Genomic DNA, 19,529 nt, shown 5'->3' with positions numbered 1-19,529 from the left:
CAATGGTTTCTTGATGAAAATTAAAATCTCTATTAGATTTCTAGAGCTTTCATAACAAATTGACAAAAGCATGGTGGCTTAAAAGAACAGATATTTATTCTTTGTTCTCTCACAGCCTTGAGGACAAAAGTCCAAAATCAAGGTGCTGCCAGGACTGTGCTCCATCGCTAGGCTCTTCAGAAGATTCTGTTTCTTTCTTTTTTTTCTTTCTTTCTTTTTTTTTTTTTTGAGTCGGAGTCTCGCTCTGTCGCCCAGGCTGGAGTGCAGTGGCACGATTTCGGCTCACTGCAAGCTCCGCCTCCCAGGTTCACGCCCTTCTCCCGCCTCAGCCTCCAGAGTAGCTGGGACTATAGGCGCCGCCACCACGCCCAGCTAATTTTTTGTATTTTTAGTAGAGACAAGGTTTCACCGTGTTAGCCAGGATGGTCTCTATTAATTAGAATAATTAAAATATTAACAGAGTCCTGTATGAATTTTACTATAATTTGAGAGAAAATGATATAATTTATATTTTAAAACTTCTGTATTTCTGAATTTTTCAATATGCATTTATATGTTCACTTACCTCTGCAAGGGAATCTTGTAATAACACTTAAGATGGGACTTCGGGGGTAAACATCATTATTTAAGTCTTACTATTTAAAACCATGTTTATTGCATCTCAGATTTGCAACCAAAGGGCTACAATAAAACTGACCTTGTGATCCGCCCGCCTTGGCCTCCCAAAGTGCTGGGATTACAGGCGTCAGCCACCGCACCTGGCCAGAAGATTCTGTTTCTTGCCTCTTCCACCTCCTGGTGGCCCCGGTTGTTTTTGGCTTGTGCCTCCATGATCACATTGCTTCCTTTTCTTCTGTCTGACAAATCTTTCCTGTGGTTTTCTTATAAGGACGCCTATCACCGGATTTAGAGCCCACCTGGATAATCAGGGATGATCTCTTTATCTCAAAGTCTTTAACTTAATTATATCTGCATTTTTTTTAATAAGGTAACATTCCTAAGTTCCAGGAATTAGTATGTGAACACATCTTTTTGGTGGCCAGATTTTGTTTTTGTTATTCAAAAATCTTTCCTTATCTAGCCCAGTGAGATGTAGTTAATGTAACCATGAGAGGCAATACAGCAAAAGGGCAGAAAACATCAATTTCAGACTCAAATGGACCTGGGTTTGAATTACAGAATCCATCACTCACTAGCTGTGTGGAATTAGGTAAATAATTTCAAGAGTAAAAAAAAAAAAGATAACAAAATATAGCACTCCAGGAATCAAGAAAAGTCTGAAGGCTTTTATAAGTCAGTGCAAATACCCTTAGTGCATATGGTGGTTTTCTAAGTCTGTGAGGGCACAGGTTGCTTTAAGCAATTTCCTGATCTTAAGTTTTCATATATATGTTATCTAAATGTGACCTGCCTGAGAATAGGCCTGTTGTTGGCTTAATTATTTATCTTAAGTCATGGAATTTTAAAAATTAAATGAAATAATAGAAAGTTGTTGATACCATGTCAAGGCACAAAAGTGCTCAGTAAAACATGTATGTAGCAGTATTACAGTGCTTAAAATCTGGTAGTATTACTATTTTAATTTCAACTGAACCATTTAAAATAACTTAATACATAATTGAGTATTGGCTGCTGACATGATATTTATATTTTCTCACATTTACTTTGATAAAGAGAAAATTATCAGTATTTGTTTATCAGATATTTAAAAACAACCAAATCAGCTGGGAAATGCAAATATAGTACAGATTTCTACCTCTTGAAATGTTAGATTTTGCCAAAGCTCTGTTCCTTAGGTGTTACATATGTATTAAATGATTCATTTTACAAATAATTAGGAAACGCCTACTATTGAAGATCCTGTGTTTAAAATGTGAGAGATACAAAGGCAGATGAGATGTAGTCCCTGCCCTCAAGTAGCTTATGACAAATAAGATGCATGAATGTGTTCAGAGTAGAGTAAGACGTGATTTGTGCCATAGCTATACTATATACATAATTTCTGAAAGAAGACTTCTTAAATAGTTTGTAGAAATGAAAATATTTAAAAATCAGTTAAAGTACTGTAGAATTTTTATGTATTTTGTGAGCAAAGAAATATTGAATTCACCAAAAAGAATATGCCTAAATTTTGTTTTAATTAGAAATGAAAATTGCAAGTGCTTTCAGATAAGTCTTTAAAATGTGATGACTTTTGTGCCAACAGTTGATTTCCTGAAAATAAATTTTAAAGTTAATTTGCAGAAGTAAAAATCTTTCCCAGGAAAAGCCATTTTTACTTTGGTACATATCTATTTATTTTTGTCCAAATAGTAACCAAACCTACTTACAGAAATCTAACAGAAAGGCAGCTTACAAGAAGAAAAGCAGGAATTGTAAGGCAAAGATGGGCAAATTAGAATAATTAAAATATTAACTGAGTGCCTTATGAATTTTACTATAATTTGAGAGAAAATGATATAATTTATATTTTAAAACTTCTGTATTTCTGAATTTTTCAATATGCATTTATCTGTTCACTTACCTCTGCAAGGGAATCTTGTAATAACACTTGAGATGGGACTTCGAGGCTAAACATCATTATTTAAGTCTTACTATTAAAACCGTGTTTATTGCATCTCAGATTTCCAACCAAAGGGCTACAATAAAACTAACGTATACAATATACCTTAAAGTGAAGAATCAACTGGGGAAGAAATGTTATTACTGCAATCATCTATACTCAGTTCTACCTCATAAATTACCTTTGAGTTCAGCTGTATCAAAATAAATAGAAATTTCATAGCATCCCAAGCATAAATAGGGACTAGTGGAATATATAGTATCTGTGGGGCAGGAAATAAAATCATAGCTATTTGGTAAGATTTTGAAGTCACCTCTAGAGAGACAAATACTACCAGTCAGTGAAGAGTGACCTTTTTCACACATCAGAGTAGCAACATAAAGTTTAAGATGTAAAAGGGAACAAAAAACACAGCTAAGGTTAAGTCTAAGTTCTTCCTAAAGTAATATAAAATGAATTTAACCTGACAGAAGTATTTTTGAAGAAAGGACCCATATATGTAGAAAGGATTATATTATTTTTATTTTTGGTTTCTACTTTTCACTAATTTTTATTGCCTCCTATGTCCCCCCATCCCACCATATTAAACTGATATGGGAGGTGGGGATAGTGAAATATCCTTAGGTCTTTTACTTTTGGATATAGGTGTCCTTGCATGGTGTCTATTTATAGACCTGCCATTTTTAATTTGAAAAGCTTTGTAATACGCCAGTAATAAATGCATTCCTATCCACATCTTCCCTAATCGCTACAGTGCCTGCACTGCTATTTGGCACTCATTAGCTGAAACTGCCATTCACCTATAATTTATGACTAGCATACAATTATGTGTTATCACTACTCCAAGCGTTTCCTGTTTTTGAGATAATGGTATGCAACACTCCATGATAAATTGTACTGCAATGGATAGTTCATTTCTGTCATTTACTCTATTATTTTCCTAAAAACAGTCTCAAGAGAATTATATTGAAATGTGAGTACCTTTTGAAATTAAGAATATAGAATCAACGCTGTTCCCACAAGAGAGGAAAACTGCATTCAGAGAAAGAAGCAGATAATGTTAGCAAATACACTTGAAAATATTGTGATAAAAGTGAAATATGGAAATTTAAGAGCAGATTATGAATTTTTCTTTAAAAATACATGACCATATTTTGATTAACGACTGAAAATAATGTGTGTAGTAATTTGGCCATAAAGGCAAATATTTTAACATCAAATATTGTGGAATGTGGCATGGATATTTGTAAAACTTACAAAGTCGTGATCAATTTGGATGTGATGCATTAAAAATCAAAATATTTTTAGTTGTTGAAATATGTTCATTTTATTATCTCCGTAGTACTTTAACTTATAACAGCACTTACACGAACGGACGTTCACTATTTACTTTGTGGTGAGCAAAGCACTGCTCTACATATTTCATGTGTATCATCTCATGTAATTCACGTGACAACCCAGTCAATACATGAAATGTTAGTACACCAATTTTACAGAGAAGCAATGAGGCACAGAAAGTTGTGTAGCTTACTCAGAAGTATACCAAGACTACATGAACGAATTCATTTCTTTGGGCTGTCATAACAAAGCATGCACCATAAACTGGCAGCTTAAAAAAAAAAGAAAAAAAAAACAAAAACAAACATTAAATGTTCTCTTGAAGTTCTGGAGACTAGAAATCAGAAATCAGTGTACCGACAGCACCACACTAACACTGACACCTCTGGGAAAAATACCATTCTTGGTTCTTCCAGGTTCTGGTGGCTTCACACATTCTTTGGTTTGTGGCATTGAATCTCTGCCTTTGTCTTCATGTGTCCTTCTCTGTGTATCTCTGTGCCCTCTCCTTTTCTTATAATGGCACCAGTCATTAAATTTAGGGGCACTCTGAGTTCAAGATGATTTCATGTCAAGATTCTTAACTAATTACATCTGTAAAGACCTTCTTTCCTGGCCGGGCGCGGTGGCTCACACTTGTAATCCCAGCACTTTGGGAGGCCGAGGCGGGTGGATCACGAGGTCAGGAGATCGAGACCACAGTGAAACCCTGTCTCTACTAAAAATACAAAAAAAATTAGCCGGGCGTGGTGGTGGGCGCCTGTAGTCCTAGCTACTTGGGAGGCTGAGGCAAGAGAATGGCGTGAACCTGGGAGGCGGAGCTTGCAGTGAGCTGAGATCGTGCAACTGCACTCCAGCCTGGGTGACAGAGCGAGACTCCATCTCAAAAAAAAAAAAAAAAAAAAAAAAGACCCTCTTTCCTAATAAGGTAAAATTCTGAGGTTTTTAGTCAAATTAAATTTTGGGAAACACCTTTCCTACCAGTACAATGGTGGAGCTGAATGCTCTTTTCAAACACAGACATACTCTAGAGTCTGTCCCCTTGAATGTGTATGATTGTCCCAGATACAATGATCGGTACATATTTCATTTAATAACCATTCCAACCCTCTGAGTGTATGTTCTCTTTTTTACATATAAGAATGCCCAAGGTCATGTGATACAGAGCAGCATTATGTAAGTTAAGTGATTATTTTTTTTCTTTGAGACAGAATCTCACTCTGTTGCCCAGGGTGGATGGCAGTGGCACTATCTCGGCTCACTGAAACCTCCGGGTTCAAGCGATTCTCCTCCCTCGGCCTCCCAAGGAGGAGCTGGATCTACAGGCACGCACCACCATGCCTGGCTAATTTTTCTAATTTTTAGTAGAGATGGGATTTCACCATGTTGGCCAATCTGGTCTTGAATTCCAGGCCTCCAGCAATCTGTCTGCTTCAACCTCTCCAAGTGCTGGCATTACAGGCGTGAGCCCCCAGGCCCGGCCTTAATTGAGTGACTTTTTTCTAAAACACAAAATATGCATTCTCTTGCTTAAAATTTCCTTGATGCATTATAATTACCTTTAAAATAAAACCCAAATTCCTTGAAATAACGTTTAGGGCCCACCAGGATCTGGCCCTTCCCTGCGTCTCCAGCTCACCTCTCTTTCCCCACCCAATAGGTATACATTCCCTACCCATCCTGGCCTCCAAGCTTTCTCCTATGTTGTTCCCTCTGCTGACAACACTCTTTCTGCCAGGCTATTTCTTCTGCCTGCTCTTCTGGTCTCACCTTGCCACTTCTGCTAGGCTGTTTCTTCTGATATCCCTGAATAGGTTTGGTGAAGGTGCTATGGGCTCCCGTAATAATCTAAGTAGCACCTAACCTTACAGTCATTTGTGGGAGCAAACATCACAACTTTAAATTTTCAGCTGCAATTTCAATACAGCTATGCAATATATTTCAGTATACACAAGACTATAGTGACTGACACTCAAATATCTACTGAAAGAAAAAAATGAAGCCACAGTATCTCTAGGCATGAGATAAAGCAAAGGCAGAAAACTGCCTAATAATTCATGACTTGATGTCATCATCTTATTTCCAAAAGTCTTATTCTGACTTTTTAGTGCACTGCTTCTCAAGGAGCAAACACATTTGGGCTTCCCACAAGCAGCTGAGAATCAAATAATATGTCCAGAGTTTCACTTACTTCTGTTATTTTCTTCATGAATCTAGAACTTCCTAATCATGTTGTAATAATTAAGACAGAATAGTGACTTTTCTTTCCACACCTGCCCCCAGTGGTAAGTGTGGAAGCACACTGAGAAAAATATGGAGGCAAGTCATAGAAGTGCATGGTAGGGCTGTCATGGCAGAAAATGTGATTGACTGGGTTGCTTGGTCAAGGCCTTTGACAGCATGCATCCTGGGGTTGCACAGAACCTAAATTTACCCATATGCTTTTTCTAGAGCTCACTAAACTCACATGATGACAGAAGCAAGGCAATACTGTGTATCAGGATTTCAACAGAAGAATCTTAGTTCTTAGAACATGACGGTATATGCACACTACCTACAATATTAGATGTAGGGGTTAGGCCAGGCATGGTGGCTCACTCCTGTAATCCCAGCACTTTGGGAGGCCGAGGCGGGCAGATCACCTGAGATCAGGTGCTCGAGACCAGCCTGGCCAACATGGTGAAACCCCATCTCTATTAAAATACAAAAATTAGCTGTGCGTGGTGGCGGGTGCCTGTAATCCCAGCTGCTTGGGAGGCTGAGACAGGAGAATCGCTTGAACCTGGGAAGTGGAGGTTGCAGTAAGCCAAGATCACACCATTGCACTCCAGCCTGGGCAACAAGAGCGAAACTCCATCTCAAAAAAAACAAAAACAAAAAAAAAACATATTAGATGTAGGGGTTGAGCTGCAGCCCTCACAGCATGGCAGCTCTTATTTAAATTCATGCAAACGATTTTACCAAGAAGCCACGTTCCCCTATAGTAGAGCAGAACATTTTGAAACATCATGTTTTCTGTACAGCAAGCTGGTTTTCTGTGAGAAAAGCATTACTGCCTAAAACCAAGGCCTCTTATCAATTTATCTAAAAAATCATTTGCCATCATGTAGAGTATCTATAGATTTAATGTGCAATTTTACATATAATGAAACTTAGATGTTTCCAATTAGAAAATAATAGATCAGAGTTATAGAGGAGCAAACTACATTTCAGAAAAATACCTATAGAGCATTTGATTATCATTTAGCACTTCAATTTGTAAAACCTTTTCTATACAAAATATGTTAAATCTCTCTTCCTCATAGCATTGTTAAGCACAGTAGCACAGTAAATATTATGCCCCCTTTAAAGTAAACTAGGATTTTGTGAATTCAATGTCAGCTTCATAGGGTTTTTATGTGTTTTGTTCACTGATGCATCCCGTTTCTAGAACCAGTATGCAATAGAAATTCAATAAATATTTTGAATAAATAAACAAATAGAAAAGAAATGTACTGTAACTTAAACTCACTAACTGACCACAACACATCTGATATCCCAAAGTCATTTTGTAATACTTTGTTTTTCATATCAATTTCAGAATGTTTTTTTTTCCTATTAGATCATCTTTATGCACATTGGCAGGGTACTGTGTCTTGCTGGTTGTGTCTCTCATTGGTTGAGTGGATCCTTTCAGTGTCTCCTCTTTCCAGTGCAATTTGCACATTTTTTTTATAATTGTACAGATTTACATTTCTGAAGGGAAAAATTGATAAAGTCCCAGAGACGTTAGAGAGAGTAAATAATACAGTCAGTGATACTCTTGATAGCATATTTTTAAAGATACAACATTATGAGACATTCATATGGCTTCTTGAAGCTGTTCTTCCGTAGTTGTAGCAAGGTGTGGTCTGGATATTTTATCAAGTGCTTTATGTGTCTAATCATCACACATTACTATAAAATGTTTTCCCATCTCAGCACCAGAATCTTGGAGTAAAAGAGAAAGTTGATGTAATATAGAGAATACTGCATATTCACACTGGTCATAAGTCTGTGCAACCACTTCTCCAGTCATGTGGCTTTAAGAAAATAATATAATGTAGCATCAAACATTTGCTATATTTACTCTATGAAGAAAGGCAGTGCTTCCGGATTATTTACATTTGAAATAAAACATATAAATGAAAGATAAATAATTGGCAGTATTATCCCCTGGATGCATTCACTGATTTTTATTTGTGTGTACGTGTTTCTTGGGAATTCACCAAGCCACAGTTGTTGATTATATGGAGATATTTTTTATTTATTATATGTGTAATTATAAGGTTAATTTGCTTTGAGATAAAACTCTATAAAATTATAATCATGTATGTCCTCTAGTTACTCAATGTGTTCATATTTTAAATAGATTCCGAAAAACATATGATCATATTCTTCAAAATTCAAGCTTATAATTTGTCTTTCCCCACAAAAGCCTATGGTGATATAAAATTTATATCCACTGTTGTCTGAGAGTGCCATGGAAGAAAAATGATTGGTGCCTTTGGATGACGGTTGGGCTGAATTGCTCTGTTTTCTTTCCCTGACTGCTTACTATGAGGAAGAACACCCAGCATGGACTTTTCCCCCCGTCATAATCTATTTATTACAGAGTTGTGGCATTTATTTGAATTTTGCCAAGTAGAATATCAGTTCTTCATTCATTATTTTTTCATAAGTGCATCTTAGTATAATAATCCTCTTTTCTCGGCTCTCATGTTTTTGTCAGAATCTATTACATCAGTGAAGAAATCTTTGTTTCTTTCTTAGCCTCAAACCCACTCAGAGCTCATTTGGGTTTTCTAAAACGGAAACAAATGTAGCTAATTATTCCTTGACCTGTATTAACAACCCAGCTGGTTGTGCCTAGATATAGCCTACTGAATATAAAATTATAGTAAAATTGACTTGCACCCTTCTTCTGAGTCGTGAGCATGTTAAATAATACGAAGAATTGTAAGAGCTACTTATTTTCTTGTCCTTTGGGCGTGATCAGCCACTTTTCTAGAGTCTCAAACCGTATGTTACTTTTAACTCCTTTATTTTCTGTTCGCCACAGAGCAGAAAATCAGAGGGGAGAAGTTACCATCTGCATTGGCTGTCATCACCTGCAGGAATTTTTGACTTGCCTGCTGATGTGATTGAGGCATGTTGATTTTCAGCATGCTGCAAAAGATGCCTTTGTTTCACTGAAAATTCAGTTTGAGATCTTCTATGCACTTCACTCTTTAAAAGATCATTTGATCCTTTTATATAAGTTAGAAACAATTAGAAATTTATCACTTGCAAAAAAACACTTAGAAAACCAAGCATAAGACTCACATTTTGAAACCTGCTTTTGAGGAGCCTAGCAGAGGGCAACCATCAGCAGGTATAGAAAACACAGCGTGTAACTCAAATATGTCCAAGCTGAGAGTAGCTCTCTATCTGGTGTGGTTGAAGGAGCATTGAGAACTATTCTACTGTTTTGGCATGGTATCTGAAATTTCTAACACTTAAAATACTTTTCGATCCATGCACATATTAAAATAAAATTGATGCTTTGGACAGAGCACATGTGTTCATATTTAAAGCTTTAACTTGAATAAGTTTGTCGGATTAACTAGCTGCGATTTGAAGAAGTGGCTGTGCTGTAATTAAACAAGAGGTATCTACAATTGATGAAATGTTATGAATCTGAGCTACAGTTATTTTTAAACTAAAAAACCCTGAGGTTTTACTAAAAATTTTGAACTTGTAACATTATCCCTAGAATCTACTAGTAACAAATATTATTTGAATGAATGTGGTGAATTACTGAACTTTGGATAACATAGTTATTAACATTCTACATCAATGTTTAGCACATGGTTATTGAATTAGTGAATGAATCAACAGATGCAATAATATAATTTTTCCTATTTAGGCCATTTTTATCACGTGGCACACTCCACAAGTTCGGCAAAATATTGATGCAGTTATAATCTTTTACTGTCTAAACTTACTAAATGATATTTTTTCTTTTTCTACTTTATTATGAGGATCAAATAAAGCTGATATCTAAGGAGAACATAATGATTAATCTATTAAAATATTTTTCAGATGATTTAGATCTGAGTTCATATCCATTTCCTAATTGTAACTTTCTAAATGTTAATTTATTATATTGGATTCTGTTAGGAAAGTTAATATTTTCATAATCAAAAGTGAACAATTACATTCTAACATAGAAAAAGATATTTAATATTCTAAATTACAAGAGAAAATTGGTAGAGGTGCAAACCAGTTTTTCTTTAGCCCTTTTCCGTGAATAAATAAAGCACATCAGTTTGATCCTCACCAAGCTTCAATTCCAAGCCAAATGCCTAGGTCTAGGAAGATTTAGAATGTATATTGACAGGGCCACTGCATTACACAAATCCAGTAGTATCATTCATGACATAGACTATGAAGCATTGCTTAAGTGGCCATATGTGAATGCTAATTTTGTTTAAACATAGTGTAGTGTTTATAATACATTCAGCTTCAAGTAACAGAAAATTTCGCTAAAGTTATTAATTAATATAGACGTGCATTGTCTTGTTTATGATGAGAAATGAGTGTTTTCAGGTTTTATTCCCTGGTTCACTGATTTTACGCCTGTGTTTTGTGCCTTGGTCCTACCTTTATATTCACAAGTTAGCTACTTCTGCTTCCAGGATCAAGTCTTCATATGAGAAATTGTAAAAGCACAAAAGTGGTGATGACTAGAACATTGCAAAATAACTATTTTTGTGACTCTCGATTATTTTATCAAAGAAGGAAAATATTTCCCAGAATGCTTCCAATGGGTCTGGGTCAGCTTTTATTGGCCAGAACTTGTATACAAGCCTACAACTAAACCAACAACTAAAAAAAGAATAGTATTACCATGCTAAAGTCCAACAATTATTGATAATCATCTGGAAATTTTTAGGTAGAGAAATAACAGTGCCAACCGTACCCAGTGTTTCCTCAAGTTGAACATGAAATCCTCTTTCCCAAACCCATAACCCTTAGACACACTTTAGGGAGTGTGTTGTTTGGTTTTTATGTGATTGTATATAAATACAATCAGCAGATGTTCTTTCTTCATTTTAAAAAGTATAAAATAGTGTTCCAGTGGTGTAGCTATGTATTCATTGATATTACTGCATAACAAACCACCACAAACATAGTGTTATAAAATAGCAACCATTTCGTATTTGCTCCTGGATACTCTGGGTCATAAACTCATGCAGGGAACACAGTGAGGATGGCTTATGTCTGCTTAGAAATGTCTGGGGCCTAAGCTGAGAAGAATCAAAGGGCAAGGGACGTGACTCAAATGGCTGAGGGTTAAAATTATCTGGAGGCCTCTTCATTCATGTGTGTGGCACCTCTGCTGGTAGGAATCAGAGCCTCAGCTAGGACTGTGGATTAGGTCATCTACGCATGGCTTCTCCTTGGCAACTGACTGGATTCCAAAAACAAACATCCTGAGAGGAATAATGGGGAGAGTGAACATCACCAAAGTGGAATTCCTAGGCCCTTCTCGAGCCTGCCCTAAGAATTCCTGCCTCGTCATTTCAACCGCATTCTAATGGTTACGAGATAATCACGAAGGCCAGCCCAGACTGGAGAAGGGTTTTTAAACTCTACCTTTTGATGGGGGTGTCAAGGCCATAACGCAGAAGCATCCGAGGCATGGGAGATGTGGCCATTTTGTAAAATACAGTCTGCCACAAGTAGTAAAATGAGGTCAAAGAGAACTGGGATAGAATTGGTAATGATAGTATGATTGAGGTTATTTTAAATTTTTTAGCTGTCACTTTTGTAGAACTTTAACTTTCAATTCAAGGTATATTTTGAGGACAGAAAGGAGCACCACCCCTCATCATTTTGATTTTCTGTGAAACTATATGTAGAATAGAGTCTGATGTAACGTAGAAAAACGATTCCTGAGTACAGCTATGTAAGTCACCCCAGAGATTTACAGTGTATAGTTTTACAGATTTGGACTCGTATTTCTTGCATCACAAATTCTAGTGATAGGTTTCCACAATTAATGTTTATTTATTTATTTATTTTTATTTTATTTTATTTTATTTTTTTTTTTTGAGACGTAGTCTCGCTCTGTCGCCCAGGCTGGAGTGCAATGGCACGATCTCGGCTCACTGCAAGCTCCGCTTCCCGGGTTCACGCCATTCTCCTGCCTCAGCCTCCCAAGTAGCTGGGACTACAGGCGCCCGCCACCACGCCCGGCTAATTTTTTCTATTTTTAGTAGAGACGGAGTTTCACCGTGGTCTGGATCTCCTGACCTCGTGATCTGCCCGCCTCGGCTTCCCAAAGTGCTGGGATTACAAGCGAGAGCCACCGCGCCCGGCCACAATTAATGTTTATATAACAAATCTACACTGTCAAAAAAATGAGAAAATGATTACTAAATATGCTTAATCAATGGGATTATCTTTGGGAGATTTTAAGAAAAATATGTCTGAGCCTCCAGACCCAATCATAGACATTTTAATAAAGTTTGTTTGCAGTGCAGTATCGTTTTCACACTCTCTCTATATATTTAAATAATCACGCATATTCATTAAAATATATAAAAATATTCCCATGAGCAAAGGAATGGTGAGAGTGTTACTTAACATTGACATTTTAGAAAACAATTTGGGAAAATTAAAGAGGCACATAGCCTTTGAACCAGCAATTCTACCTCTATGAGTTTATGCTTTAGCTGTACCTACATTGTTACATTTAACAGCTATTCATGGCAGTGTTGTATTAGAGGAGAAATACTGGGAGAAAACCAACCAACCTCCACCTAAAAGACGTGAATAGTAACAGTCCTCTGTATTATCTCTATAACATAGAATAACTGCTGATGACCACTTAGAAGTAGTAGGCTCCTTCCTTCTTAGTACAACCTGGCTCTGATTAATGGATCAACTAGGTTTTCTCTTGTAAATAATTTGTGAATGAATCTTCAGGTACTTAAAAAGAAAGCGGATGTACCTACATGTAGGCATTACAGAAAAATGTCCAGGTGTATTGTAAAGGCAAGCAAGATATTTTTTAGTATATTATGTATAGGATTACCCTATTTCTGTTAACAATTTTTAAAAAAAATAGATATAAATACAGAAAAATACTCTGGCTTATATAATTTCTGAAAAGACATACAAAACATAGAAAACAATTCTGTCGGGGAGTGGCACTGGGAGATTTAGAACAAAGAGTGAGTATTTCTGTATTTTTTTTTTATCATGAGCATACATTGTTTTTAAGACAAAAGGTAGGATATTTTTGTTTTTGTTATTGTTGTTTAAAATGCTGCAAAGGTGAATCTGATGTCCATTCAGGGTTGAGAACAACTGTCTCTTATGTGACTCATCATTTTTTTCAGGTGAGAGGAAGAACAAGAGATATACTTACAGAAAAAAAAATACTTGGAACATTTAGACAGAGTAAAGTCTAAGTCAAAATTTTTTAACAGTGTATTTTTTGAGAGAAATTAACAGGAGACATTTTTTATTCTTCTAAATTAGCATTTGTAAATGCTATAATGAGATGTGCTTTAACATATCATTATCTAAGAGATAGGTGTGTCTTAATTTCCAAAGGATTCTTAAGTATGTTGAATAGAGCCAACTAGGGCAGATTTTCATTATAATGTGGTGTCATTATACCAATGATTGCAGGCTAATTCCCCACTTATACAATCCGACCACTGACCATGCTAGATCAAGAGAGTTTAATTTCTTTTGTAAATGTTCATTCCTGCTCATTTTACTTGAGAGCAAGTAAAATGGTAGTTTATTAAGAGAATAAATTATTTTTAAAGGAAGAATATGCAAAAGCAAATGCTGTGGATTTTTGTCACAATAATTATGTACTTCCCTTTACCATCATCCCCTGACATATCTGTGTAAAACCGAAAAGAAATCATGTTTTTTGATTTGTTTCCAATAACCTTTTAAATGATGCCTGCGATTGTTTTGACCTTTTGTGTTGACAAGTGCACATTGGACTCTTGTCTTCAGGAAATAGGGTGTAATAATAGATCCTTTTCCTTCTGTCTCATCTGACATTTTGGCATTCATCACTTTTTAAGACTGTGTTGGATTTTTTTTCATGAAAGCATTACTTTATACTTGCTAACAGTCAACTTTGTTGGTCATTTTCCCCATTCACAAGGATTTCTTAAGAATACTACGAATACCACACTTAATGTAGCCCCCAAACTTGATTATTTCATTAAGCCTTACAAAAACTAATGTCAGATTTATCACAGTTTTAAAAGGCAAAAAAAAAAATGGAGCTTAGAGAAGTTATGTGGCTTTCTCAACTCATACAACTAGTAAGTGGAAAAATGAAATTCCAAACTAAGTCTGTTTGACCCCAAACCTGTGTTCTTAAGGAGATGATGTATCTTATTTAGAAATAAAATCACTCCAGAAGGTAGTCGTTAATATTGACATTTTACAGAGGTATAAGATGAAAGATTGAGAAATAAAGTGAGTTGTCCAGGATGACAGAATTAAAAAGTGATAGCCCTGGAATTTGAAGACAAACCTCTTGATTCCCATGACTTTTTATTGTGCGTCACCTGTGTTAATGATTTTACACCCATTCTCACTACCACCTGTGCAGTCAATGACTTCATAAATCTTGATTTTACAGTAGAGAAAACCTGATGTTTTGGGAGGTTACAAACTAGAAATAGTTAAGCGGCAGCACTAGAGGCTGGATCTCACATCTACCGACTCCAAAATTACTTCTCACCTGACTGCTTTTTAGTTAAGCCTTATCTTCTTGGCATTTTACTCAGTCAACAAAATTAGTGTCATCTATAAATGTAGAATTTTACTTTGTAGCCCTGCTTGCAAGCCAGCGATAAATAATGTTCAATAGAACATGTATCAGAGTTGGTTCCAGCATCGTACCTCAAGAGACAGGAAAAGGAAATGCTTACTTAGAATCACACACAAACTCTGGGAATGAAAGTAGTTATTAATGGGCACTTAACTTCGCCTTTGGCCTAACCACAGCCAAAGTTTAGTTCAAGTTGGTAACTTAATAGTGAATAATGCTTCTTAGTGAGCCTAAAATATGATCAGGAAATTAGATAGACAATACAAGAATATGGTAAAATTCCTGTGAGTGTATTTGTTAAAAGTCGTATATGTAGTTGCTATAATAATTTATTTGTAGAAAAGTTAGAAATTATCAAATTATACAAACCATAGAGTTAATATTATACTAAATGATAACTGAGGAAAATAAGCATAATTTTATTTTGTATTTTGTCATCTAAGGAATTTTGTCTCAGTGGAGACATTTTTGCATTTCTACAAAACTTATAGTTCATTTTAATAAAAGATAATTTTATAAGAGCTGACTGAGTTGAATTTACTACTATGACCTAAGCAATGAAATTAACCAAAATTAGATTTCTGCTTATTTCTAACTCCCAGGAAAGCAGGCTTTAATGATGGAACAAATGTTTTGCCCTGCGGATTAACTCTGAACCTTCTAATGAGCCACTAATGTTCATGGGAATGCTGGACAGAGTTTAGGATGGATACAAGAAATGAAAAACCTAATAACAGTAAAATAATTAATTTGAAACTCTGCTCTGGCCATTAAAGATTCAACTTTAATAGAAAATAAAGAAAACTTACATCTTCATTTTATGCTATGATAATTTTCTAGACATTATAGAACCTTGGTAAAATTATATGCAGTTGCTTTTATCAGATTCAAATATGTGTGGCAATAAACCTTCATTTAAAGGCCTGACTTTATTATCAAATACCTTGTTATATCTTGGCCATAGAATATAAAACAAAGCACACAAAACTAGGAATTAAGAGAACATTTTTATTCAAGAAGTGAGTTCCAAAGAAGCTTTCTAGGGCAAACACAATTTTTTTTCCCCATAGAAAGTGGTCAATAAATGTCAGTGAGATAATTTGATTGAAAGAGGTATGTGAGATCTCTTCAATATTTATGTAAACATAAAGGTGCCCAATAAGTAGGCTATGTTTGTAAATGTTTTACAGTCCATTTTTTTAAGCTTACAGAGTACCATGTGTGAATGCCAATGACATTTTCTTGCACCTTTCAAAGGGAATATATGCTTGCCCTACTTCATACCTATGAAAGTTTTTAATTTGAGAGTTAAGGGATAAAGGAATGCCTTTGTAAATTTGTTATCATTTATATGATATACAATTTTTGGCACAGTTGGTATAAAAATGTGTGACAGAAATATAAGGTATATTGAATATTTATATTTGCTAATACCCTGTTTCTGTCTTCTTATTTAACAAAATTATCTGTGGTACATATTGGGAAAAAATGATTTCATATTTTAAGGGTTTTCAAGTCACAAAATGTCAGTGAAAAAATAATAATATAATAATTAGGAAATTTAACAGGCTTCTTCTCATAAAAATATTTAAAGTAAAATTGGATATGAAAAAATACATAGAAGTTTAGAAGCACCTGGCAACCTGAGAAATAAATTATTGGCAATGAAACTACCCGGGAACATAATTGTTAAAGAGGATGATGAAATTGAATATTAATAAACTTAATAAACTTGTTTATTTTGACCTTAAATAGGTAAGACCCCAGAGACACAGAAAATTATACCTAGTATGTCCAGACCTGAATATTGTATTTAGTACAATTTATCATGCATGTCTTTAAAAGAACTAATGTAACCCATTTTTCCAGCAAGGAGATATATAGAGAAAGCGAGTTATTTTAGAATTTTAGTTTTATTGATGTTTGTAATTTATTTGGGTTTGTACCAGAAAAAACAAGGAAATATTGTTTAACTGGGTGGATATTGGTATACCAGCTGACAAAATAGTGACAAAATGGAAAGTCATACAGGATGATTGGTCCAGTGTTAAACAAATTTGGTTTTAGATGTGGGTGTTTGTCTCCAAGGATCTGGAATTCAAGAGAGGGATTTATATAGAGAGAGATTTTAGGTAGATGAATTTGAGAATCATCATGTTATAAGTGACGATGGAAGAGTGAAAGTAAATTAGATCATCCAAGGGGAAAAATCAGTTGCCTTTTGTCATTTGTGTTGCTGCAATTAATGAGATTATAATGGTATAAACAAAAAATACTGTGAGATCATATCAGCAAAAGATGACTCTGGGAGAGATTCTGGAAGATACCACATAGATGACAACATTAAGATGGAGAAGTTTGGTGTCTTTTTTTTTTTTTTTGAGATGAGACGGAGTCTCGCTCTGTCGCCCAGGCTGGAGTGCAGTGGCGCAATCTCGGCTCACTGCAACCTCCTCCTGCCGGATTCAAGCGATTCTCCTGCCTCAGCCTCCCAAGTAGCTGGGATTACAGGCACCCGCCACCATGCCCAGCTAATTTTTTTTTGTATTTTTAGTAGAGATGGGATTTCATTATGTTGGCCAGGCTGGTCTCAAACTCCTGACCTCATGATCCACCCACCTAAGCCTCCCAGTGCTGGGATTACAGGTGTGAGCCACCGCGCCCGGCCTGAAAAGTTTGGTCTTAAAACAAGAATTAGTTTTTGTCAGCTGTAGAGTAAAAACTGCAGGAAGAGAAGATATTCCAGTAGTTGGTGACCATGAATGTTTTTGAGGCAGAGTAAGTACCTTACTCATCAAAATATTAAAAATAATAAATCAGTATTATATTCAGAGTCAGTCTTGGGAGTAGTATGATTCACTGGAGTATGAGAAAGTCTCCTCTTCGTCCTTTCCTTTCCTATTATATTTCATAGTTTTTATCTGGATTCCTTTATGTAGAGACAAAAGTTTTATTTCCAGTTATAAATTAGGCTTAAATAGCAAATGTCTGGTTAAGTTAACATACTGATGCAGATGAATATACATTTTGAAATCTGTTCACTCCTACCTTGGAGAAAGGGGTTAGAAATTGAAAGATGTGCATACTAAGGGAATAAATGTCCCTAAGGGGGGAAATGTAGAAGAAAGGGAAGGCTACAAGGCATTAAATTTCATCTCTCATTTTGTCATGAAAATGCTATAACTATACTCAGTGGATGTGGGAAAATAGAAAATGTTTGAAAAGGTCCTTTATGACCTACACAAATTGCACATACTTCAGTGGAAACTCTATTCATGTGGGGTGATAAGAAAGGGAACTTCAAAGAGGTAATTTATAATGGACATTAAAGGATGGTGGAGGTTTGAAACGAAAATACAATGAGGACCTTTCAGGCAACTCTATCATTAAGGGCTCAGTATAATAAAAATTTGAGGGGAAAGAGAAAATAGACCAAGTTACCTACTATGCAAAGGTCATATTGGAAAACTCTAGGAGAAATGGCTGGAAAGCCGAAAGAGGTCAGATTATAAAATGTCACTAATTCTAGGATAACGCCTTTGGGCTTAATTCTGTGGGCCATGAGGAATTATATGAGATGGTACCGAGCAGAAAATTATGTAATCACTAGATTTATTCAGGACAATCTGATAAAAGTGGGTAGAATGGTAGTAAATATGTTAAATTGGTTCCAAACCCAATTGACATTTTAATGTTATTACTAAAGAATGATTATTGAGAAATATTTTGCTCATAAAAAAGTTAATCTTTTACAAAGACCTTAATTGCTATATGCCATATTCCTCTCAGCTGCAGAAATATAAGCATTTTCCTCACACATTTTCAAAAAATTTATATCTACTGATCATGGGTCACTATATTGGTTTTTATTTATCCATAATTGGTTCAGTTCATTTTTATATAGAATGACTAGTTCTCTGCCTCAAATTGGCTTGAATAACTTTTAGTGTTCATAAAGCTGGATTTGAGAGTTTCACTTTACCTGAACAGAAGCAAATATCTGATAATACCATGCTTACCCTTGAATTTAATTCTAGTGCTGTAGCTACTGGCATTTAGTTTTCTGCTCTATAGACTAAATCTCTAAATGAGCCAGAATGGACAAAGTGAAACTTTCTGAAGACTTCCACTGGGATATAGTCATGACTTTCACTTTGGCATCTTTTTTGCTCCATGGAATACTAATTCTGGAAGATTAATCTTGGATATCATATTCAGAGACACATAAATTTGGGAATACTTGTGTATTATTTCTGTCTCTTTGAGAGTCCTCATGGACATTAACATACTAAATGGTCTGAGTATTCCTGCGATGAGGAAATGTGCTCATTTTAATTCATTTATATGCACATGGAAGTAGAATTTGAAGAGATGCTTGTTAACATCCCAGGGAAGTAGTTTCATGGAAGCCCCTTTGGGAAATGCTGATTCTGTTTTACAGATAAGGGAACTTAAGTCTGCAGATACCATGTCTGGAATAGCAGTTAGTTGGTGGCAGAATAACAATTAGAGTACAGGCCTTCAGATTCTATTTTTGAACTCTTTATCCTGGCTGTGTTACCAAAAATCCCACATGCTCTGTAGTTAGACTTTAGACCAAGTGTGCTTACATGGCCATTAAAATTCACAGAAGGTGAAATAGAAATATTTCCTGCTGATGTGACTGATATGTATTGACAGATAATTTCAGAAATGTGAAATAATTATTAAAATGTCAGTTCTAAAAACATTGATTTTTGTTTCTCACCT

At 35.5% G+C, this 19,529-nt stretch overlaps 1 protein-coding gene across 3 annotated transcripts in view; it reads left to right on the top strand.

Annotated features, from left to right (window-relative positions):
* NEGR1 (neuronal growth regulator 1) overlaps positions 1-19,529 on the top strand; it is a 911,215-nt gene that overhangs the window by 311,765 nt on the left and 579,921 nt on the right. The gene's annotated exons all lie outside the window — the stretch shown is intronic.

Source organism: Symphalangus syndactylus, chromosome 12 (assembly GCF_028878055.3).
Source record: "Symphalangus syndactylus isolate Jambi chromosome 12, NHGRI_mSymSyn1-v2.1_pri, whole genome shotgun sequence".
Taxonomy (NCBI): Eukaryota; Metazoa; Chordata; class Mammalia; order Primates; family Hylobatidae; genus Symphalangus; species Symphalangus syndactylus.
The sequence above is the reverse complement of the archived record's forward strand: the minus strand, read 5'-3'. Positions and strand labels throughout refer to the sequence as shown.